Genomic DNA, 26,770 nt, shown 5'->3' with positions numbered 1-26,770 from the left:
AGTTAAGTAATAACGGAATTGACGGAAATTATTGCTCATTACAAGTAACAACGGTAGGCATGCAATTTGCGCATTCCCGATAGCGAGAGACCTTTTCAAAATTTGTAATTTTTTCTCATTTTTTAAGAAAAAAGTAATTCCTGATTAATACAGGGTCCAGTGGAGGTTACACTGGAATATTGAATTTTGTATCAAAAATAGTAATCACTCCCATTTCGAACTCACGTGAACAAGTTTATAAGCATGCTAAGGCAACACTAGAATACGTTGCCATATGGATGTGCGATAACGTGTTTCAATGTATATTGCATTGGATACAGCTTTTCGGAATTTGTAGATGCTTATGATTAGTACTAAAATGCGACCGAAAAATGCAGCCTTAATAGAATTGTATTACATTTCCATTTTTATGAAACCAATGAGTGACCTCTTCTTTTGACTTAAGTTGTAAACAAGAAATGTTGTAGGACGTTATTGGCATACCTAGCACATAATTTAAATAGTTTAACCAATATTCAGCCTGCAATGAAAATACAACTGCGTCGTATCATATTTTATTTTCAACTGCGTCGTATCATTTCGTAAAAATCATTATTTTCTTGGAAAATAAACATCTCTTTTAAATGAAAGTTAAGTAAATGATGCAAAATTATGTTTTGACGTTTATGGTGAACTCTGAAAACGAGTATATAATTGATTTGAAGGCAAAACGATAGATAAAGCAATATGAACTGCGTCGTATCCACACATTTTCATAAAAATTCTGCCCCGCTTCGAGTTGCAAGTTCGCTATAACTTTTGTTTTACAAAATAGTTGTGCAAGCAACATATACCGAACGAAGCGGAAAATAGTGTAGCGTGTTAATACATATATCTTGTCTTCAGTCATTTCCAACAAAAAGAGTTTTAAACAAAAACATACATTTTTCGCTCCAAGATGGCGGCGTTTGTTTACATTTTGTAGGATGCGACGCAGTTTTGATTCCCAGCCCTGAGAACATTGCGTCACAAAACATTCCACTATGGAATCGATTTCGAATCAAATTAAACATCTTTATGATAATGACTCGTAATAAAAGATTTTACAATAATGTTGTTTTTTTTTTTAAAGAGAATCGAATGATTAAAAATGTTTGCAATGTTTTTTGAATGAGGGATAATAATGTGGTCCTTGTATTAAGGTCACATTAGTGAATTCATTTAATATCCATAAACCTTTATATTCATAACTAACTGAAACTGTAGTTCTTCTCATTCGTACTTAAATACACGTAAATAAAACGCAATAGTGATATTTTATGTGTCATTTTGTTGAACTATATAACAACCATGAAAAAGGCAACATGAGTTTTACTCCATACGTTATTCTTAAATTAAAGGCATGTTATGCCTCAGTAATTATAGTTAAATAATTCCTTCATTAAAGAGGAAACATACGTTTTTTATCATTTAAATTATGGATTTGAGACACCTCAAAATATCTTTCTAATAGGGCGTTAGTTTATAATACATTTTTGTAGTTTGAAATAAAGTAAGTATACCATTGTCTGCTTCGGCTAAAAACAATATAGGTTCATTGTATATTATCGTTTGCTAGAATTGCAAAATGCAAATAAAGAGAAGTGAATAGATTAAAATATCAATTTTGATCGAAACAAACACAGTTATAAAAGACTATTTTATGAAGCAACTCATGACTGACTGTGAAATAAGCACCAAAAACTTTTCAATGACAATGGGGATATTCATATATTCAAACTAAGCACCTTAAAACTTAGGCTTGTTCCAGCAAATGCGCCACAATAAATGCGAGGGTTTTTCCACATTTACAATGGATTTTACTAAAGCTACACACATATAATCGTGGAGAATAATCACATTATCTCATGGAAACAAAACTGTAGTTTAATGTGCTGTTCTTCCTGTAATTCGATATGTTAAATTCAAGATAATCTTTGCATGCAACAGAACAATTCTTTAAATACTCTATCAACTTTTACAATAACAGATCTGTTGTAACCAAACCGTTTTGTTAATTATTTTAAGGGTAACAATAAAGTACTGCAACATGTCAGTGTCATTCGGCTATCACTGTTGAACTGAAAGTTATGAAATGATTTCTATATTTTTTTTTTATGTTATGATTTGATTTCTTAATTCATCAAATCTTATTGTATGTTTTAATGTTTGAAAATATAAACATTTGCTTATTGTATTCTTGGCCGTTTATAGTTCATTTCTATCTAAATATAATTATGATTCATACTATGCAATAAAACATGGATAAAGTTGGTTTATCGTCCTTGAAAAGTATCACAGTCTCTATAACGCTTTATCATTGTCTTTAACACTGAGAACTATATCATGTTTCTCTTGAGCGCTTTTTATCGACATTTATCTTATAAATATTCGGATTATATATTACAATAACAATGATTATGTGGAACCATAACTGAACAGTTAGCTGTATCTATGACGCAGTTATACACTTCCCACGTAACATGTTTTGTGCTAATATCATGATATTATTGTTAAGGCGAAAGTTAAATGATGTTACAAATGTAATTTGATATGTTGTCTTTATAACTTTTTTCTATAAGGAGTGTGCGTATTTTTTAAATGTTACATAACCATGTAAGGTTATCATACACTGCACAAGTAATTTGTAGCATATTATTATCATCATGAAGTACTATAATGGTAAGATATGAACTATAAATTAATTGTGACCATCAATGATATTCGTTGGAAAAAGGGAAATGGATAAATTATTTGTATCTACTGCTTGTTCAAAACTACGCAAAATAACTAGTTATTTTTTCAAACACATCTGTGTTTTCAAATAGCCAAACGTTGTTAAGGTATGAAAACGAGGCTATTTACCTGTCCAAAACCTTAATTTTTTATTTATTGAAACTAAAACCATATTTATATTCAACATTATTACATGAAAGGCAGTATAATTAGAAATATATGTTTAAAGTCCGTTCTATGTGTTTAATTGTTATTGTTTTACATGAGAATTTCAAGGACAGAAAGTTAATTGCATTTTCAGCCTCAGAGTTGACACATTTTTCGAATATAAATTTTTCACTATCTAAAAAATAAAGAAAAAACTTTAATACAGGAATTAAATGAAGATGATTTGTGCAAGACTGTTACGTTTTTTTAGTTTCCTAGAATGATATAAACAAGCAGTGTTCTGTATTATAATTTATACTTATGCTTTATTCTCGGAGTAGGAAACTTCTCCTAAATTTGAAAATTTATACGCATGTCTGATGATTATAAATGTTATTGTTTTGTTACAAATATAAATTTGCTAGGGAGAAATGATGCGTATATGACTTTAATAAAAAAAAACACATTTTAATGACATGTAGCTGAAATAAGTCTGGTATTTGTTAAAAAGTTAACCTTTATTTTTGCACGTTTGTTTTTGACGATTGTTTTTCATCATTAACGATCATGATACATTTTCAGTATAAATGAAATTACAAGTAAAATAAATATACACAGGTTTAACTAAAATATAATGTATCCACAATTGTACGTGAACATAGAATAATTATTTATATATAAAATTAAAATAATTAGTTTAAGAATTTAATATAACCGTTTCTAAAGGTGATTATTATAAATGAAGAGAACAATAAGTAAAATCACTTTTTATCTTTATTCAAACGTAATATACCTTTTTTTTATAATCTATAGAAATAAATCTATGCTTTGTTGTCTAAATATCTAAATATTTTGACAAAAATATTCCGCTTTCACAGTCAATGCCGTGACCAGGATTCGAACCTGGGTTGTCGCGGCCACAACGCGAAGTACTAACCACTATACGATCACGGCTATCACTGCTGAACTAACAAATGTAGATAAACTCCTACATTTCTACTTATCATTATCATATTGTAATAAAAGAAAGTACTTGTGGCTCTTAATTTAGCACTGTACTGATAAAAGGTCTGAAGGTCTATTGAAAGGAAACGTCTTAAATCAATAGAGTGAGTTTTCATATTAAACTTAAAGTTAAAAAAAAAATATTTTAGAATAAATGTTTTTATTACAAATTTAAATGTTAGAGCAGTGAAAAGTGACTGACTTCATATGTTATCATAGTTCCTCACGAAATAGGCTGTGAATGTATCAAGAAAAAAAAAGTTTTAAAAAATCGACAAATTTCTGTGATGTACATGTATTGTGAATAATAGGAGCTCATTTAGAACATGTTTTAAACATCGTTATTTAGATAATTTATCAAAAAAAAAAAAAAAAATCAAAATGATTTATTTAGAAATTTAAGTTTCCAAAATATTTGATAGTATATTTTGCAATACCATGTATTGGGTTCTGTCTGAATATGATATATTTTAGTATGTGAATCTATTTCTACAGCTTTTGGATGTAAGATATCATCTTTACATTTCTCAAACTAATATAATATATCTACTTCAAAATGAAGAAAACATCAAATATAAAGGAAATGACTCTAAAACTCACTTTTAACGCATCGATGTTGAACATGATAACACACGATTTAATTTATAGTTTACTGCGAGAGGATTTTCTTTCTTATATGTAGTTATGACTCAATATCGTAAGATTTGAAACATTTAGTACCAATGAGAGAATATTATTTTCTTCTGGTCATTTTTATGTTTATATTTATCTCTAAAAATATTCATGCTTATGTTTTAACACAATAATAAAAAATGTGATTCTCCGTCCTGGGAAAGTTTCTATGGCGTTTGTTTATGTAAAGTGTACACTTCCAATACGATGTGTCTCTTTTGACCGTTTTATGGAATATTTTTGTCCAATATTCCTGCTATTTATTTCAAGCAATAAGAAGTACAACATAATTTTATTATTTTCACGTATCTCTGACGTAATAAACACTTCCTACGTAACAAATGTTGTGGCATTTTGTGATATTATTGTAAAGACGAAAATATAATGATATAATTAAATAAGTTGTTTTTGTTACTTTTGTCTATCTGGTGTGTGAGCTGTTCTAAATGAGAATGCAACCAATTGTGTTTATAATAATTTGTCGTATGCTATAAGCATCGTCAGGAGTTATAATAAAATGCAAATGTTAAACATGGTCTTATAATTGTTATCAAATACATATTTTTTAATGTGATTGACATTCGTCATGCACTGAGCTTCTCGGTAAACACACACATATAAGAAATCACGTGTCTCACATTTGCACTATTTGATGTAAATCGACTATGATTGTGTTGTTACATTTTTAATGTCAAATAAAAGATATGTTTTGTTATGTTATGTTTGTTCATTTTAAAAGCAATAATTGATAAATTAAACGTATGTACCGGATAAAATCTGGCAAGACAAATATATATGTCTTTTGTTTATATGGTATGAAGGCGGATGGATCCAATTTATCAATATTTTATGCAGGTGATTCATTTGTCCTGGACTTACAGCTGCACTGACTTATTATGTAATTTTAAAACCTGAAGTTAGTGCAAATAAGCTTGTTCATTTTCATTTCAAAATTGTTGTATTTAGAGAAGAGAGTAAGAGATATGTTGTATATAAAAATCAATGCTATGTAGATTGTCAATGAGGTCAATTGAAATAATAAAGAATTGAAACAAATGCCAACAAGTTTGTTTCACTTTTGTGATAAAATTAAAATTTAGTTGTTCAAAAACAATTATTGACATTTACAATGGAATATATTTAGTTATCACGAAGCGTTGTCTCTAGTTAGTGTTTTAAGAATTTAAAGTTTTGCAAGAATAATATTTCGTCAAATGATATTAAAAATTGATAGGCATATCGCACACTGGCCAATATCAATGTGTTTTTTTTTTCCTAAAAAATAAGCATGTTGGTATTCTAAGTCTTTTGAGTGAAAATGAGTTATGAAGACACAAAATACGTAATTCTATTATTAACATTATACATTCATAAATACCCTCAGAAAACTCATATCTTATATTCATTATAATATTAATGTTTTTAATATAAGCATTTGTTTGCCTTTTTTAATATTCTGAAACATCTGATTATATGAGTACAGTTTATATCATGACGAGAACATTGCATCACAAAACATTCCACTATGGAATCGATTTCGAATCAAATTAAACATCTTTATGATAATGGCTCGTAATAAAAGATTTTTCAAAAATGTTGTTGTTTTTTTTTAAAGAGAATCGAATGATTAAAAATGTTTGCAATGTTTTTTGAATGAGGGATAATAATGTGGTCCTTGTATTAAGGTCACATTAGTGAATTCATTTAATATCCATAAACCTTTATATTCATAACTAACTGAAACTGTAGTTCTTCTCATTCGTACTTAAATACACGTAAATAAAACGCAATAGTGATATTTTTTGTGTCATTTTGTTGAACTATATAACAACCATGAAAAAGGCAACATGAGTTTTACTCCATACGTTATTCTTAAATTAAAGGCATGTTATGCCTCAGTAATTATAGTTAAATAATTCCTTCATTAAAGAGGAAACATACGTTTTTTTATTATTTAAATTATGGATTTGAGACACCTCAAAAAATATCTTTCTAATAGGACGTTAGTTTATAATACATTTTTGTAGTTTGAAATAAAGTAAGTATACCATTGTCTGCTTCGGCTAAAAACAATATAGGTTCATTGTATATTATTGTTTGCTAGAATTGCAAAATACAAATAAAGAGAAGTGAATAGATTAAAATATCAATTTTGATCGAACCAAACACAGTTGTAAAAGACTATTTTATGAAGCAACTCATGACTGACTGTGAAAGAAGCACCAAAAACTTTTCATTAGGATGTGAACGTTTCAATGACAATGGGGATATTCATATATTCAAACTAAGAAACTTAAAACTTAGGCTTGTTCCAGCAAATGCGCCACAATAAATGCAAGGGTTTTTCCACATTTACAATGGATTTTACTAAAGCTACACACATATAATCGTGGAGAATAATCACATTATCTCATGGAAACAAAATTGTAGTTTAATGGGCTGTTCTTCCTGTAATTCGATATGTTAAATTGAAGATAATCTTTGCATGCAACAGAACAATTCTTTAAATATTCTATCAACTTTTACAATAACAGATATGCTGTAACCAAACCGTTTTGTTAATTATTTTAAGGGTAACAATAAAGTACTGCAACATGTCAGTGTCATTCGGCTATCACTGTTGAACAGAAAGTTATGAAATGATTTCTATATTTCTTTGTTATGTTATGATTTGATTTCTTAATTCATCAAATCTTATTGTATGTTTAATGTCTGAAATATATAAACAATTGCTTATTTTATTCATGGCCGTTTTATAATTCATTTCTATTTAATATATTATTCATACTATGCAATAAAACATGAATAAAGTTGGTTTATCGTCCTTGAAAAGTATCACAGTCTCTATAACGCTTTATCCTTGTCTTTATCACTGTGTGACCATATCATGTTTCTCTTGAGCGCTTTTTGATCGACATTTATCTTATATATATTCCGATTATATATTACAATAACAATGATTATGTTGAAACATAACTGAACAGTTAGCTGTATCTCTGACGCAGTTATACACTTCCCACGTAACATGTTTTGTGCTAATATCATGATATTATTGTTAAGGCGAAAGTTAAATGTTGTTACAAATGTAATTTGATATGTTGTCTTTATAACTTTTGTCTATAAGGTGTGTGCGTATTTTTTAAATGTTACATAACCAAGTAAGGTTATCATACACTGCACAAGTAATTTGTAGCATATTATTATCATCATGATGTACTATAATGGTAAGATATTAACTATAAATTAATTGTGACCGTCAATGCTATTCGTTGGAAAAGGGAAATGGATAAATTATTTGTATCTACTGCTTGTTCAAAACTACGCAATAAAACTAGTTATTTTTTCAAACACATATGTGTTTATAAATAGCCAAACGTTGTTTAGGTATGAAAACGAGGCTATTTATCTGTCCAAAACCTTTATTTTATATTTATTGAAACTAAAACCATATTTATATTCAACATTATTACATGAAAGGCAATATAATTATAAATCTGTTTTAAGTCCCCGTATGTTTTTAATTGTTATTGTTTTACAATAAATTTTAAAATGAGAATTTCAAGGACTGAAAGTTAATTGCATTTTCAGCCTCAGAGTTGACGCATTTTTCGAATATAAATTTTTCACTATCTAAAAAATAAAGAAAAAACTTTAATACAGGAATTAAATGAAGATGATTTGTGCAAGACTGTTACGTTTTTTTTAGTTTCCTAAAAACAAAGTTACATATATGCGTAATTTTTGCTCACAATGTCGTGCGATGAACAATATGTTCTGTTAAAATGATGTATGCAGGCGAATAGGCATTGGTTATATGATTCTAGGGACGTGTTTTATCCTGACCTCCCCGGTGCTAGGGGGCGTAAGGGATGTTGCACGTATTCATTATCCCTCATGTACAGACTCATTCAAACCGTTATTCTGTTGTGATTAATTTTTCCGAGGAATCACTTTGTTTCCAGATTTTTTTTTCAGGTACAATATTCTATTAACTTTAACCACTGTTTATAACGAAGTTCTAAACCTCATGTTACATGTATTGAAATTTCAACAATTCATGTTTAAATTGTGTGAAAAGATACATTTAGCCATAATTTCAGGCATATGTTTTGTCCTGAATTTACAGCTGCAATAATCCTTGAACATGTTACAAGTTCTTGTCAAGAGGTTCCAAACCTAGTGTTACTCAATATTTTTAACATCAAATTTAAATTATGTCCATATATGAGTGTTATTGATATTTTGTATGATATAAACAAGCAGTGTTCTGTAGTATAATTTATACTAATGCTTTATTCTCGGAGTAGGAAACGTCTCCTAAATTTGAAAATTTATACGCATGTCTGACGATTATAAATGTTATTGTTTTGTTACAAAATATAAATTTGTTAGGGAGAAATGATGCGTATATGACTTTAATCTAAAAAACCAACATTTTAATGACATGTAGCTGAAATAAGTTTGGTATTTGTTAAAAAGTTAACCTTTATGTTTGTACGTTTGTTTTTGACGATTGTTTTTCATCATTAACGATCATGATACATTTTCAGTATAAATGAAATTACTAGTAAAATAAATATACACAGGTTTAACTAAAATATAATGTATCCACAATTGTACGTGAACATAGAATAATTATTATATATAAAATTAAAATAATTAGTTTAAGAATGAATATAACTGTTTCTAAAATTGATTATTATAAATGAAGAGAACAATAAGTAAAATCACTTTTTATCTTTATTCAATCGTAATGCACCTTTTTTATAATCTATAGAAATAAATCTATGCTTTGTTGTCTAAATATCTAAATATTTTGACAAAAATATTCAGCTTTCACAGACAATGCCGTGACCAGGATTCGAACCTGGGTTGTAGCGGCCACAACGCGAAGTACTAACCACTATACGATCACGGCTATCACAGACAAAATTAGAAAAGCTCCTATATTTCTACTTATCATTATCATATCGTAATAAAAGAAAGTACTTGTGGCTCTTAATTTATCACTGTACTGATAAAAGGTCTTAAGGTCTATTGAAAGGAAACGTCTTAAATAAATTAAGTGAATTTTTATCTTGAACTTAAAGTTAAAAAAAATAAACTTATATTTTGAATGAAATTATAACTCCTGATATTAGTGTATTTTATTGCACAAAACATATCAACAATTATTTTGGAATAAATGTTTTAATCACAAAATTTAAATTTTAGAGTCGTGAAAAGTGACTGACTTCATATGTTATCATAGTTTCTCATGACATATGCTGTGAATATATCAAGAAAAAGTTTAAACATTGGACACATTTCTGAGATGTACATTTATTATGAATAATAGGAGCTCATTTAGAACATGTTTTAAACATCGTTATTTAGATAATTTATCAAGATATTTTTCTAAATGATTAAATTAGAAATTTACGTTTCCAAACTATTTTATAGTATTTTGCAATACCATTGATTGGGTTCTGTCTGAATAGGATATATTTTTAAATTAGTTTGTGAATCTATTTTTACAGCTTTTAGATGTAAGATATCCTCATTACATTACTGAGACTAATATAATAATATAATATTCTTTCTTCAAAATGAAGAAAAAAATCAAATATAAAAAGTATAAATGTTTAACGTACTTGTAATGCATCAATGTTAAATATGATAACACGATTTAATTTATAGTTTACTGCGAGAGGATTTTCTATTTTATATGACTCAGCAACGTAGGATTTGAGTCATTTAGTACCATTGAGAGAATATAATCTTCTGGTCCATTTTATGTTTTATATTTATCTCATATTATATTCATGCTTATGTTATAACACAATGATAAAAAATATGATTCTCCGTCACTGGAAAGTTGCTATGGTGCTTGTGTATGTAAAGTGTAGTCTTCCAATACGATGTGTCTCCTTTAACTGTTTTATGGAACATATATTTGTCCAAAATTCCTGCTATTTATTTCAAGCAATAAGAAGTACAACAGAATTTTATTGTTTGCATGTATCTCTGACGTAATATAACACTTCCTACGTAACAAATGTTGTGGCATTTTGTGATAGTATTGTAAAGACGAAATAAAATGATATAATTAAAAAAGTTGTTTTTGTTACTTTTGTCTATGTGGTATTTGAGCTTTTCTAAATGAGAATGCAACCAATTGTGTTCTCAAGTAATTTGTCGCATGCTTTAAGCATCGTCAAGAGTTATTATAAAATGCGAATGGTAAACATGTTAATATAATTGTTATCAAATTCTTAATTTTTTTAAATGTGATTGGCATTCTCGTTTAACACACACATATAAGAAATCAATTGTCTCACATTTGCACTATTTGATGTAAATCGACTATGATTGTGTTGTTACATTTTGAATTTCGAATAAAAGTTATCTTTTGTTATGTTATGTGTATTCGTTTAAGAAGGAAATAATTGATAAATTAAATGTATGTACCGGATAAAATCTTTATAGACAAATATATATGTTCTATTTTAATATGATTTGAAGGCGGTTGTTTCCAATTTATCAATATTTTATGCACGTGATTTATTTGTCCAGCTGCAATGACTAATCAAGTAATTTCAAAACCTGAAGTTAGTACAAATAAGCCTAATAATTTAATTTTAAAATTGTGTATTTAGATAAGAGAGTAAGAGATATGTTGTATATAAAAATCAATGCTACGTAGATGTTCAATGAGGTGAATTGAAATAATAAAGAATTGAAACAAATGCCAACAAGTATGTTTCACTTTTGTGATAAAATTAAAATTTAATTGTTCAAAACAATTATTGACATCTATAATGGAATATATTTAGTTATCATGAACCGTTGTCTCTAGTTAGTGTTTTAAGAATTTAAAGTTTTGGAAGAAAAATAGTTCGTCAAAGAATACTGAAAATTGATAAGCATATCGCTGACTGATCAATATCAATGTTTCAAAAATAAGCATGTTCGTAAACTAAGTCTTTTGAATGAAAATAATGTATGAAGTCGAAAAATACGTATTTATTTTAATAAAATGCAACTGAAAGTGGAATGTGTTACAAAAAAGTTGAAACTGTTTGTTTGAATATTTGTATTGAATTAAATGGTATTTTCATCAACAGCGATTCTGTCATAGATTTTCAGCGTAATAGTGATTAACAAATTCGAAATTTAACACATGAAGGTTTGTCTAAACAACATTCATTAATAATTTTACACGAACAAAGAAAATACAGAATTTATTTAAATACAATTTTAAAACGTAATATAAATGTCTCTTAAATTGATAAAATGTAAAGAACGAAAGTACTATCATTTTGATTTATGTAATCTTAATGGATCAGTTGTATAAACTCATATATTAATAAAATGTATACTTTATTGCATAAATATTCACATAGTTTGACAAAAACTGTTCAGCTGTGCCGAGACAGCGACTGTCATAGTCATTGCCGTGACCAGGATTCGAATCTGGGTTGTCGCGGCCACAACGCGAAGTACTAACCACTATACGATCACGGCTATCACTGCTGAACTGACAGAATTTGTTTCACCTAGTTTGTATTTCTACTTAATATCAAAACAATTTATTGGCATTATAAAGTACTTATAGCACTTAATATAGCACTGTACTGATAACAAGTCTAGGACACATTTTATATCTTTATTTTTATTTTAGTCTCATCAATGTACATACATACAACAATATTCATAGAACACATATAACATGATTTAAAAAAGTACATTGCCACTCATATATTGAGTTATAAGAGACTTTTATATGATGATTATTTACGAAATAATATCGGTCTGTGTGGTGTTTATCGACTATTGAACACCAGTTTGCAGTTATGATGTGTAGAAACCGACCACGAAGGCCGTAGGCCTGAGTGGTTTATTTTTTCGCGTCAAAACGACAAAACCGGTGTTAAATAGCCGATAAACACCGCTCAAAACGATGTTATTTCGATTCTAACAAGATAAGAGAAGGAAGATCACTCATGATATTTTTTTTTCAAGCGGAAATTACTCACGGTGCCGATTTTCGTATAACGGTGTTCGAATTCGCACTCTACTGTTGCTAATATATAGAAATTATTAAACAACAGAAAACAGTAAAAAAAATATTTTATCAAGTTTTCAACAATGAAACAATAAAAACTTACGCCTTAGAATGGATTGTATTGTGTTTACGTCAGTGCCCAATTTATCGTTCTTGTATGTTTAAAATTACGTCAGCGTTTATGAATGAGTTGTGTACTTAGGATGACGTCATTACGCTGCTTACGGAATGGCACCGTTTTGTCAAAATATTTATTAACTGATATTGATAATATAAACAAAATGCTTTTTATTGTTGCTTTAACAGGCTTTGTAAACTATATAATCGAAGGAGAATAACATAACAGCCGCATATACATGTAGTCCCTAAACGGTGTTTATTGACAATTTAATACCGCTTTTTTCTTCTTTGTCTATAGTGCCAAAATCACGACGATTTATTAATGACATAGATTTAAGATATTTGGCATTGTTAATTTTGCCTGTAAGTGATGAATTATATCATTAATTAAATGGTATAAACCTATCAAAAGGAAGGCTTTCACAGCATTTGTGTTTCCATCTTTTAAAAACAACAGTTACTACCATTTCCTATGAATTTATTATTTCTTACATTGGTGTGTTATATTGAACAACATAAAAATTATCCACATGAGTAAGGAAAATTAAATCATAACACTTGAACTCGAGAACTGTTACTTTACAGGTTCTTCACGACAGTATGCAATAAATCCTTTTGAAAAAAAAGATGACGGTGTCGCTTTAACAATGTCACCATTTGTGAAAAAGGAGCATGAAAATGCATTAAAAGCGGTTTAATACATCATTATTAAGAATCAAACATAAGTTTGTTCCAAAATAATTAACTTTAATATATATTTTACAATACCAAAAATTCATCTGATAACGAATGCTTGCTTAAACAAATTACATAGCCCTAAGCAGTTCTTATTTGTGCTTACATGTACAAATGAAAAGAAACATTCTTAATCGCATTACTCTTATTCTTGCAGAAGCCTTAATTTGGCCTGGGGCGACACTGAAAACTCTTTGTAAATGATTAAACAATATTTAAAGCATGTACCTATTTTTAGGAATCTTCTTAACTCTGACCGAAACACATTTAACTTATACCACTTTTTCACCTTATTACAAATTCAGCAATATCTTCAGAAAACTTGTACATGTATCTTATATTCACTATAAAATTTTAAATGTTTATAATATTCATTTTAAAAAAAATGATCAACTAATGGGTGTCCGAATTGTTTCATATTCTGCGTCATCTAATTTGTTTAGACATTACAAATCCAACAATATCTTTAGAAACTTTGTAGTTTATATTCACTTTGATTTAATGTATATAATCATATTTATTTTCAACATTTGATCAAATGGAAATGATGCTAGTATTGTATTATAGTCCATGTCTTCCCGTACTTCATTTTAAACTGTCCAGTTGTCTCTTGTTTAAACAAAAATAAATATGTAAAAAGGTAAAGTTATCGGTGTAAAAGATATGGAAATTATGATATCGCTATAAAAGTTTGCATTTTATACCAAATTATGCCGCACAAATACAGTATACATAACAATTATGATATGGCTGTCATTTTCAAGCATTTACAGTTACAGCATCGGACACGGTGGGTGCATACATTTAATCATAGAAATTTATACAAGCAATGTAAGGATATCTTGTGTAAGCGTAGACACAATAATTTGAGATAGAATATTTTTGTTTAGATTTAGTTTGAGTGTTAATTTGCTTTCTTTTACTTTGAATTGCTTGTTTTTATTCTTTAATTATCATTATTAAATTGAACCCTTTTAACCGTCAAATAATTAATAAAAAGTCACTGGCAAACAAGTAATTCTGTAATAAAAGAGCATGCAAAACGTACTGTAATTATCACAATTGTCTTAATAAACACATGTGTTTTAGAAAATTTTCACAAGTTGGTACGGTCAGAAAGTTGATCAGCGCCAATAAGTCTGGCTTGGAATAATAGATGAAAATCCTTTCATGAAAGTATAATCGGGGCCAAAATTTACTTCCAAAAGTAGAGGGATTCGGATACTGCATTTCGGATGATACGTTCGTATTTATATTAATTCATAACCGGGACCGCCGAACTACTTCGAATAATACAGGTATTCGAATAAAGGGTTGTCGAATAACCGGTATCGGACACCGAAGTTTGAATAGATGGATTTTTACACTAATTTCAGGAGGAAGAAGAAGTTTATTTCGGTAACTTATACATTTAAAGTATCTCGTTACATACAATAATTACAAATATAATAATTCTGTGGTCACATGACAAAAGCAAAGAAAAAAAATAAGTAGAACATAAAAAGTTTTAACTGATGACATTCTAGAAAATTTGTTTCAAACGGAGAACAGACAGCTACAAATAAAGGAACAAAGAACATCACAACATCATTATCATTCGTAGAAATTAAAAGTTCCAGTAAGAAGAAAACACCAAAAACAAAAAAATACGTGAAAAATAACAGCGTCAAAATAGTATTACATGTATTTTTTAACGATAATAAGGATAATTAATTGAACCAATTAGCATTAAAAAATGCGTTATGAATTAACAACGGGTAGTAACAATTCTTGTCGCTTTTTGTTAGCTACATCTTTATATTTATTTTCAGGCATGTGTTTTGACCGGATTTTCATTATAGATTGATCCATAAACTGGTAAAGATTCTAAACCTAGTGTTGTTAAACCTTTTAACATGTTTAATTTATGTTCATATGCATGCATAGGAGTGTTAGTGAAATGCTGTATATAGACAAGCAGCGTTCTGTAGTATTTATGCTAATGATTTATTCTCGGACTTCCCCAGCATTGTGCATTATCAAACTTAAATTGTTGTTGTTGTTTTTTTTAGATAAAATGTGTTACGCATCTGCGATTTAATTCAATTGTTCCAAGCTATTGTCATTTACAATGTAAATTATTTGAATTATCACGATTCGTGATCTGTAGTAAATGTTTTAAGATTTGTTTATGTTTATAGAATAGTTATATCTTAAAAGTCTTCAAAATTGTATATCGTCAAAGGATATTGAAATTGATATGCATGTCTGATAATTATAATTGTTCAAGCTTTATTACACATACAAAAGACTTGTTGTTTAACTTATCCTCTTGAGGGGAAATGATATACATCTATGGCATTAAACTAAAAAACAGAAAATAACGCAATTTTACTTTAATGAAGTATAGCTGAAAGAGTGATATAACTTGGTAATTGTTTCAAACGTTAATTTCAAATGCATTTTCGCTATTTCTTTTTTTCTTTTTCTTTTTGTAAATGTTCAATATAAAAGAACTTAACAGTAAATAGGAACAAACATTGAGATTTCACTTTCACTTAAAATAATTTATCAACAAGTTTACATGAACATAGAATATAATGACTTGTTTAAATATGTTTAAATTATAGTTTATTATATTAAATATAACTGTTTTTAAAAGAACAATAATTACATGCACTTTAATTCATATTCAATCGTACTGTATTTATATTAAGAAATCTATGCTTGCTTGCATGAATATCTAGATATTTTGACAAAATGTTCAGCTGTGCCGAAACAGCGACTGTCACAGTTAATGCCGTGACCAGGATTCGAACCTGGGTTGTCGCGGCCACAACGCGAAGTACTAACCACTATACGATCACGGCTATCACCGCTGAACTGACAAGAATACATAAACCTCTATATTTCTACTTATCATAATTAAATCGTAACAGTCATAAGAAATACTTGTGGCACTTAATTTAGCACTGCACTGATAAGAGGTCCCGAACAAAGTTTATATAATAATTAGTCTTTCTTCAATGACATGAATTTAAGATATTTGACAAGGTGGTCTGTACGTGATGAATTATATCGTCTTGAATTTATGGAAAGGAAATATCTTAAATAATTGAATGAGTTTTCATCTTAAACTTAAAGTTAGAAAAACACTTCTGTTTTCAATGAAATTATAACACATTTATGATGATTCATGTGTTAAACGGTAGACACTAAAATCCCTTAACATGTTCAATGTTGTAAAATATTGAACAACATTATATCAAATTAATATATTACTCAGAAAATCACAAAGTTGCCTCAATAACACAAGTATGAAATTTACATAGCAGGTCGATATAATTTGAATGCGTCAACATTTTTCTGTCTCAGGATATTTAAATGCGTAAATTACATGGCAGTATCCACAAAAATTCTAGACAAATCCAAACTGGTCATTTACATAAAAAACTTTATCCCAAGTTAAATTGAAATAAATATGAGATATTAAACTTCAAATTACGAATTGTTCATGGTCGAAAAAGCAATAGTGTACGGGTATCCATGTATTTCAAATACATGTTATCAAGTAAATATTTGTTTTCTTCTCATTCAATTATTTTAAACTAGAAATGTGTCGTCACGCCATGGATGTCCGCGCATGCATCCATAATTTCAGATGTTAAAATATTTAGTTCCAAATTTGTTTGCACAAATAATATTTTTCATTTGAAATTCAAAGCCCTTAAAACAATTCAATGTAAACACAGTCCATATTTATACAAAATTGTAGGCACTGAAATTATTTTTTGTAAATTGTATATTGCATATTTGTAACTAAAATAATGACTTACATACATGTCAACAAAAATATGAATGCTGAAACTGAACATTCAAGAGAAATAACTTTGTCCAAAATCATTGAACCACGACCTTTGTTTTTTTAACGAATTGAAACTTGAAAGATATCAATGAAAGGTGGAAAGTAGTATTTTAAAGCAATCTTTAAAGATTATTTCTTGCCTAAGGAAAATAATAATTATTTATATCCTATAGTAAAGACATGTCTGTGAGATATATGTTATCAAACACGTGCATTGCAATTATACTTTAATCAACTTTCTGCAGGGATCTTATATGGTTTTTTTATATTATAAAATATATTGTTTACAATTAAAGCCACTTCTCTTTCTTTCAATATTCTGTTTTCCGACTTTCAGAAATAAACATAAAAACCTATTCTTTATAAAAAAAAAATCGACCATGCCATGCAGGCTTTTGGTGGCCCTTCTCCTTTTATTAGATCTTTGCAACTTATACTGCTGTAAAGATGAACCTTCAAACTAATGCAATGTCTAATCAGCAACGAAAACAGACGAATTATGTCTTAACGTATTGTTCCTAAAATGGTACTTTTGGACTTTATAATAAAGCAAAACAAGTATTTCACTAAAAGTACATGTGACATAAAATAGCACTGACTACAACATATTTGCACCCAAGTAAATTTTTATCATAACAATAATACCGGTATGTAATCCCAATTATCTTGTATCAGGTGCCACTTCAAACTGTAACGATGGATGCATCGCAGCAAACAAGTAAACATTTAGCTCATGACAACACAGAATTTATTTGAATGGATTTGTCAAATTTTCAATCTGGTTAAAATTACAAGGACCCAGCACAGTGTTGGGATAGTGTAAAAAAGTAATTCTAGAAAAAAATATACTGTATATATATATTATATATAGACAAGGGGTTGAACTCGCCAAATCGGTCGAATGCCACTAGGTCAGTATATTAAGTCAAAATTGCAAAGTCATTACGTAAACGCATTTTTTTCAAGTTCAATATTTTTCCAGTACTGGTGGATGGTATATAGTTGATATGTAAAAAAATCTGATGATAATATTTAGGGGGGCACCTCTTTTTTAGACCCCCCGCCTTGTTTGGGCCGGGGTGTTTTAGGATATAAATCCTTTTTTGTGCATACATACATGTTTGAAATAAACAATAAAAAATGCAAAATTGAAGACATGAATTTTATTTCATTCTCTTAAAGTTACACTTCATCCCAACATCTTATGCTTTCTGACAATATCTGGATATTTTTTGCGTGTGAATTTTTATTTCTTAATCACCAATACTTTTCCCACAATTTTTACTGTCCTTTTCAACCTGAAAACAAAAAAGAGAAATCATTGAAAATATAAAATGAAAAAAAATATATGTAAATCATTTAACAATTTAGCTATTTATCTGTGATGAAATAAATCCAGTATTTTATATGCTTTTCACAAAATGAATAAGATTACAGAATGTAAAATGGACTGACATTGAGTCAAAGTATAACAAGTATATCAATAAAATGCACATAATCAAATAAGCACTTCAAACAAATAAAACATATGAAATATATCTGTAGTTCAAATTAATTGATTTGTAAACATCATATTGATGATAAAATAGTGAAATATAAAGTATACAACTTACCACCAAGGGAAAACAAAAAGGTTGAGATATAAACATGATGTAAATGATGTTAAATTCTCATATTAACTGAAAACAACTTACCATAACTGATATGTGACAATAAGCTATGCACATCAATGGAGCAACTGTGACCTCTTGAATGAAAACAAGGCAACACTTTAATGCTCAGCTATGTGAATCTGACTTGGAACAAGGTCTGAAAGAAATATATGATTCTGACTACTTTATTTCATACATTTAATCAAAGATTTTGAAGAAAAACAGCAGTACTTCAGATTTTTTGTCTCAATGAAAATGGATATTTGCTTCAAAACTCATGAAACAGTATAGAAATGAACTAATATTTAAAGATGATATGCATTTTTATTTGATTAAAGAAAATATGTGTTCTTTAGCAAATAAAAAAGACAAAATAGGATTGCGGAATAGTTTGTTTTACCATATATGCTCCTGAAAATGACTTTTCTTACATAGGCAAGATTGTTTGTCACTCAGGGAACACATTTTTTTTACTATTCAGTGATTTCATTGATTAACATCCAGTTTATTGTACAAAACAAGCATATAAATTTATGTTTGACACTATCTGGTTGGAAGAATGAATGAAATAAATGCCTAACAATGATAAATATATTTTCAACATACAATATTGCATGTCATATAAAGATTGTGTTCACCTATTTGTCAAAAATAGGCTTATAGATCTTCTTTTGACCAACAATTCAGCTAAGATTAATATTGATACATGGTGAAAAACATATTTAAGTTCTCCAGATTGATGAAAATGAAAATTTCAGTCAATTTCCTGTTTTTGTTTACTTTGTCAAATAATGTGAAAGAAGCAAGAACAATCTACAGGTGTGTGTCAAATTGGATGATGTAATTCAAGTATGGTGAAAAATATTCAAAACTTATCATAACAGTCAAATACTGTTGGATAAAATAGCAGCACAATGAGAACCTTTGTTATTACCATCAGCTGTACATTTGTCATGAGGTCTGGTCCATTGTTAAAAAAAATCCACTCTCAATACTACAGAAGATTCCAATCTGAAAAAGAAAATATTGACATTAAATGTTAAGTGTGCCTTTGTACTTTGTCTTATAATTTTGAAAATCACCTACAATTTTATCTTAGCATGTTCAAACACATATAAATTTTCATTTTCCAGAGTGAACATGTCAAGTTTAGCAAATAAATGACCAAAATACTTATCAATTTATTTAAAAAAAAAGTATTTTACCTGATTACTGTGTTGTCTTTTTTCATTCTTTGCCCCCTTTGACTTCACTGCACCAACTGACTTTCTGAAATGGGTTTTTAAAAATTTCCCCAGCCCATGAGTTAAAGGGAGAAAAAATTTTTGCTTTTTCACTGACTTTGGGGGTCAAAAGAAAAATTAAACCTTTTCAGTTTCCCCATATGGAAATAAAAAACCACACAATTGTGAAAATTTCGAGTTTAGGGACCTGTTTTAATGTAAAATTAAAATTTTGAAATTGTTTTTGTTTTTCAGAAATTTAAATAGAAGAGTCACTTGATTTTTGTAAAGAAGTTTAATCTTCCTGTGCTTTAAGTCAGGTAGACTAGTTACGGGGTGTGTTTTCCCTTTGAATATTTTTCCCTTTTTGGGGGAAAAAAATTTTCCCATATATTTTCATTTCCTGACCCCTTTTATTTTTTGAAAATTAGTTTTTTACTCTTTTTTTAAAACACAAATGACAGAATATGTTTCATTTTTTATTCTTTAAACAACTCTACAGAAAGTGATAAAAAGTAAGGAAAACCTTTCAATGATAGAGCATTTTTTAATTAATCATCCCAGCTTGCAATTTTTTTTTAACAGAAAAATTTTCATTTTGAAAAATTTTTAAAAATAGTCTTTTCAAGAAACCCTGGCAATTTTTGCAAAAAACCAATTTTCTTTTGGTTTTCGGGAACAATATTGATTGTAATTATTTCAAATTTTAAAAGTGAAAAATTTAAACTGTTGTATCTTTAAAGGCGCAGACCCAAAAGCTTTTGTTTCATTTTTTTTTTTTTGCAACAACTTTTGCACAGTTTCATGAAACAATAAAACGGACTTTATATAGAGAAAGCTTGAAAATTGTTTATGATCCAATATTTATTGATCTAACAAATTTACTTACCTTTTATATTTCTTGAAACGCCCCGAAAATCCGTTGAAAATAAACGTTTTCATTTCTGCATTTCTCACAATAACAAAGTCAAACAAACGACGCTTGATAATCAAGGGGATACAATCCGGTGCTATCAAAACCCGTACTGAATAAGTTTATTTACAATAATTTTATGGAATGACAGTACAATGTTGGACAATATGTGATATGTAATATTCAGAAAATGAATAAACCCTTCATAAACGTAAAATGTATGTGAAAAAGGTCGTTTTTTCTGTTTTTATTCAGATTTTTTTGCAGTATTTACTGCAGGTTATAATTACTGTACTACAGTAATACGCAAAGTCGGTATTTTCTCCATTTTTTATTTAATTTGCCTTTTTTTTTATTGTCTAAGTCATTACAGATTGTTTACATGAATACTCAATATATATATCTATCGACTAATATGGCGCTAATTAGCTCGCCTTTGATAGTTCTAAGAAAATAATTATAATGTGACGTCATCAATACTACGTCATCAATATAGCTTCGAATAGGAAAACGTTCAAACGGGTCTTCTAAAATGTTCGGCCGTGTTGGAAATTGCTGTGTGAAAAAATTTAATTTAAGGTGGATAATTACTGGATATTTACTCAATTTTTATGAGGTATGTGACATTTGTTTATACTTTTCACTCTGGCGAATTTTTTAAAAGAATATCAATGTATTTTATGTCTGAAAATGCAATTTTTTTCGAGAGATTGAAGTTTAGATTACTTCGTGAGATTGATGTTGTTGGATTTTGATTTTATTTTTCTAGATCTATCATCATGAGTCTTATGTTGAATTTCAAATTGAATCTTTTGACGATGTAATGTTGGGTTAATATTTTTTTAAAGCATATAAACAAGATGGATATTTTCTTATTGATAGGCAGGATAGACAAGTTTATTTTTCAAGTTTACAGAGTACAGTTGAATAGCGATTTAAGATATTTTAGCGAACTGTTTTGTTTGATTTATTTTTTGTTAAATGTAGACTTAATATGGTGTGAATATTTTAGTAGATAGACACAATTATTTGTCAAATTTACGGAATACAGAAAGTCAGTTGAATAGCGATTTAAAATATTTTAGCGAAATGTTTTGTTAGATCTAGATTTATTTTTTTGTAAAATATACATTCAATATGATGTTAATATTTTGCCTGTAAAAAAAATGGATTTAGATCAATTTTTTATTGGACATGTCTGAAAAAATATTGAGAATAAACTTCACTTTAGATTTTTTATTCTAGATTGAAAGAAAAAAATGTTCTCTTGGTTTATTTCTCCAAACGATATTTCAGATAGAAAAATTCTTTACTACAAAGTAGGAAAAATATCAAATGTTCAATTGTTAATGTAGAACAGTGGATGTTTTGAAATGCTATTCGGTGCAAACATTTCATGTTTTCAAGAGGAAAAAAAATCTGTTCGCTTTTGTGTATCGAGAATGATGGTATTTTTTTCTTCGTGTTTATTTGTCAGCGAATTGAAATGCAAACCCGATTTTATTTTACTTTTGATGGAATGATCAATCATAAACTATACTTGAGAAATGAACACAATTTTGAATTGAAATAAAATGGTAAATTTATCACTGAATAGATTTAGTAGATAATCTAGTAGATTAACATTGGTCTACGATTTTTTTTCGTCCAAAATTTGTTTACTGATAAAGTGTTGGTAGATTCTAGATCTATATCTATTTTGACCGTGGCTTTTTGAAAATATTTTTGCTTGAAAAAAAAAACCGCTTATTGCTTATTGCAAATTAACTTGACAGTGAAAATGATCTACAATATTTATTTATATATTTCCTCTTCAATTTTTAATCAGTAGTGATAGATCTAATGTGGTAGATATCATAAAGTGCAAAATGCAAAAAATATGTATTGTAAATAGAAAGATTTAATCTACTTTTATTTCATCTCGGCAAAAAATGTTAGCGTAAGTTACTATAACCTTTGTTACTGCAAAAAATGTTTATCTTGAGGGAAATGCATGTCGATCATTACTTGATATTTAGACTATGAATTTGCGTTGTGTAATTTCAGCAATTCAACTGTTGACAGTGATGCACTGATGAATATTTATGAAACAATAGGTAAACATTTTTTGTTCAATTTCGATCATATTTGTTACTCATGTTGATTTTGACAGTTTATTGTTTTATTAAGTTAACAATCGTTGTTGATTTTTTTATAAAAAGAAAAATCCTAACGAAGCTTCGGCATAAACAAGATGAACGTCACTGATTGCAGAACATCACTGACTGACTTTAACAGAAATATGGAATATTACGAAAATAGACTGACGACGTTTGACACATATCCCAAACAAATGTTGCCAGACAAATACGAACTGCCGAGTGCTGGATTGTACTACAGCGGAAAATCAGATGTTTGCGAGTGTTTCAGATGTCACGTTAAATTGAGCGCCTGGTTGAGATCAGACAACGCTTTGAGAGAACACTATAAGTGGTCGCCTAATTGCAAATATATCAAAATAGTCGGAAATTTCCCACCCAAAACCAAAAACCAAAACTGCGGGAAATTCGTGGTTTTTTTGGGGTTTTGTCTCTATTTTAGTAAAAACCCCTTTTTGCGGGTTTGGAACTTTTGGGAGTTCTTTTTCCCGGATTTAAACCAAAAAAGGGCATTTAGCCCAAACCAAGACAATTTTTTGACATTTTTTGGGGTTGTTTGAAAAATTAATGGTTAAAAAAAAAAATTGGACAAATACAAAAAAAGATTTTTTTTTTTTAAAACTTTTTGATCAAAAAGGGTCATTTTTTTCATTTTTTAAATTTTTTTGAAAAAAAAGAGAAATCGATTACTGAAATTTGGGAAAATTAACAAAACCTTTGACTCTGTTCAACCTTTTTCCCTTTTCTAGTTTTTACAAAAAATTGAAATTAAATCACGGTCTTTTTAAAATTTTCTTCCTCCCACCCGAAAAATTTTTTAAAATGTATAAATGCGAATATGTGTTTCTAGTTTATTATTGGTTTCATTTCTGAAATGTTGCTGTTGTATTTATTTGTCAAATGTTTATATGCAATCATGATATTTCAATTCCAAGCAGCTTCTTGACAGAAATATCTTCTTATCACTTTAACTTTGAATTGATCGAATCTACTATTTCTATTTTCTATCAACTTGTATTACTGTAAAGTTTTTATAAATTGAGAAAAAAAAGCACTTCAATCAACTTGTATTTGTATTTCGGTTGAAATGCTGTTTTATCTTTTGCAATTATCACTGAATATAAAAACAAAACAAGTAAACATTTTCAATTTAGTTTAAGAATGTTCGTTTTGCATTGAAAAAAAATGTTGAATTTGATATATCAACAAATATATGATGGGAACACATAAAAAAATTGGTATGATGACCACAAGCAGAAAAACTAATTTCTGAAAATTTTCATTATTTTTGTTGTTATATAACCTCAGACGTTTAGATTTCAGTTCAGTCTACGTTTAGCATTCGATGTGTTAACATCGTCGCTGTAGACTCAGCTATCTTAAAAATTTTGTCTCTTATGTGATGAGGTGAAATCACATTTCTGCTAACAAGGCAAAGTAAGTAGATAAAAGTCTGTATATTTTGCCTGAATGGTGTTTATTGTAACATTAGCGCAAGCAGAGTGTCAATGTGGTCTCTGACCCGCCACTATTACTCGCTGGCTGTTTGGCGAATATAGTGCAATTAGTCTGCTTGTTACAGCTATGATACGTGTATAAAATAGCTCGAACAACCAATGCTCCGTCTGTGATCAGCGCTCTATTCCCATCGCTGTATGGCGTGCGATATCAGTCCAGATTGGTCTCTCGAAGGATAGACGAGAGATTGAAGGGGGGGTTGAGTCGAGTTGGTTATACACGCTACATAATGTTACTTGATTTTGATCATTCAGGCAGGTAAAAAAAGTTAAAGCTAATACATGATATGAAAGATTAAATATTTTCTCTTCGGTAACTTTCATATCAAATCAAAATTATTCAGTCCGAAATGACTATAAACTAAAAATTTGGTTCAGTATGCATTTTGACTTCGTTGAGTCAAGACGTTAAAATTGTGTCTCTCGAGTGATGAGGTGAAATCACTATACTGCTAACAAGGCAAAGTTAGTAGATGATAGTACATGATATGAAAGATTAAATATTTTTCACTTTCGGTAACTTTCATATCAAAATCAAAATTATTCCGTCCGAAATGACTATAAACTATAAATTTGGTTTCAGTATGCATTTTGACTTCGTTGAGTCAAGACATGAAAATTGTGTCTCTGGAGTGATGAGGTGAAATCACTTTTCTGCTAACAAGGCAAAGTTAGTATATGATATGAAAGTATAAATATTTTCTCTTTCGACAACTTTCATATCAAATCAAAATTATTCAGTCCGTAATGACTATAAACTATGAATTTGGTTCAGTATGCATTTAGACTTCGTTGAGTCAAGACGTTAAAATTGTGTCTCTGGAGTGATGAGGTGAAATCACTATACTGCTAACAAGGCAAAGTTAGTACATGATATGAATGTATAAATATTTTCTCTTTCGGTAACTTCATATCAAATCAAAATTATTCAGTCCGAAATGACTATAAACTATGAATTTGGTTCAGTATGCATTTAGACTTCGTTGAGTCAAGACGTTAAAATTGTGTCTCTTGAGTGATGAGGTGAAATCACTTTTCTGCTAACAAGGCAAAGTTAGTAGATAAAAGTCTGAACATTTTTGCCTGAATGGTGGTGTTTAATGTAACATTAGCGCAAGCAGAGTGTCAATGTGGTCTCTGACCCGCCACTATTACTCGCTGGCTGTTTGGCGAATATAGTGCAATTAGTCTGCTTGTTACAGCTATAATACGTGTATAAACAGCTCGAACAACCAATGCTCCGTCTGTGATCAGCGCTCTATTCCCATCGCTGTATGGCGTGCGATATTAGTCCAGATTGGTCTCTCGAAGGATAGACGAGAGATTGAAGGGTGGGTTGAGTCGAGTTGGTTATACACGCTACATAATGTTACTTGGTTTTGATCATTCAGGCAGGTAAAAAAAGTTAAAGCTAATACATGATATGAAAGATTAAATATTTTCTCTTTCGGTAACTTTCATATCAAATCAAAATTATTCAGTCCGAAATGACTATAAACTAAAAATTTGGTTCAGTATGCATTTTGACCTCGTTGAGTCAAGACGTTAAAATTGTGTCTCTGGAGTGATGAGGTGAAATCACTATACTGCTAACAAGGCAAAGTTAGTAGATGATAGTACATGATATGAAAGATTAAATATTTTCTCTTTCGGTAACTTTCATATCAAATCAAAATTATTCAGTCCGAAATGACTATAAACTATAAATTTGGTTCAGTATGCATTTTGACTTCGTTGAGTCAAGACATGAAAATTGTGTCTCTTATGTGATGAGGTGAAATCACTATACTGCTAACAAGGCAAAGTTAGTACATGATATGAAAGGTTAAATATTTTCTCTTTCGACAACTTTCATATCAAATCAAAATTATTCAGTCCGAAATGACTATAAACTAAAAATTTGGTTCAGTATGCATTTTGACTTCGTTGAGTCAAGACGTTAAAATTGTGTCTCTGAAGTGATGAGGTGAAATCACTTTTCTGCTAACAAGGCAAAGTTAGTT

The 26,770-nt window shown here is 29.0% G+C and overlaps 1 long non-coding RNA gene and 3 other non-coding genes across 6 annotated transcripts; all 4 read right to left on the bottom strand.

Moving 5' to 3' along the window:
• Positions 1-3,783: 3,783 nt before the first annotated feature.
• Positions 3,784-3,855, bottom strand: Trnah-gug (transfer RNA histidin (anticodon GUG)). Its single transcript has one exon. It is a non-coding gene; the product is annotated as a tRNA-His (tRNA).
• A 5,569-nt stretch (positions 3,856-9,424) lies between these two features.
• On the bottom strand, positions 9,425-9,496 carry Trnah-gug (transfer RNA histidin (anticodon GUG)). Its single transcript has one exon. It is a non-coding gene; the product is annotated as a tRNA-His (tRNA).
• A 6,761-nt stretch (positions 9,497-16,257) lies between these two features.
• Positions 16,258-16,329, bottom strand: Trnah-gug (transfer RNA histidin (anticodon GUG)). Its single transcript has one exon. It is a non-coding gene; the product is annotated as a tRNA-His (tRNA).
• Positions 16,330-18,472: 2,143 nt separating this feature from the next.
• On the bottom strand, positions 18,473-20,208 carry LOC132729700 (uncharacterized). 3 transcript variants are annotated; one of them, XR_009625659.1, is made up of 4 exons: positions 20,182-20,205; positions 19,911-19,987; positions 19,019-19,133; positions 18,473-18,622 (listed from the first exon to the last, which is right to left on the bottom strand). It is a non-coding gene; the product is annotated as an uncharacterized LOC132729700 (long non-coding RNA). The 3 variants fall into 3 exon arrangements; XR_009625658.1 differs by having other exon boundaries at positions 19,019-19,987; positions 20,182-20,208; XR_009625657.1 differs by lacking the exon at positions 20,182-20,205 and having other exon boundaries at positions 19,911-20,101.
• Positions 20,209-26,770: the final 6,562 nt, after the last annotated feature.

Source organism: Ruditapes philippinarum, unplaced genomic scaffold (genome assembly GCF_026571515.1).
Source record: "Ruditapes philippinarum isolate M1 unplaced genomic scaffold, ASM2657151v2 ctg6863_1_1_1_1, whole genome shotgun sequence".
Classification (NCBI taxonomy): Eukaryota; Metazoa; Mollusca; class Bivalvia; order Venerida; family Veneridae; genus Ruditapes; species Ruditapes philippinarum.
This window is presented reverse-complemented; position numbering and strand designations above follow the sequence as displayed.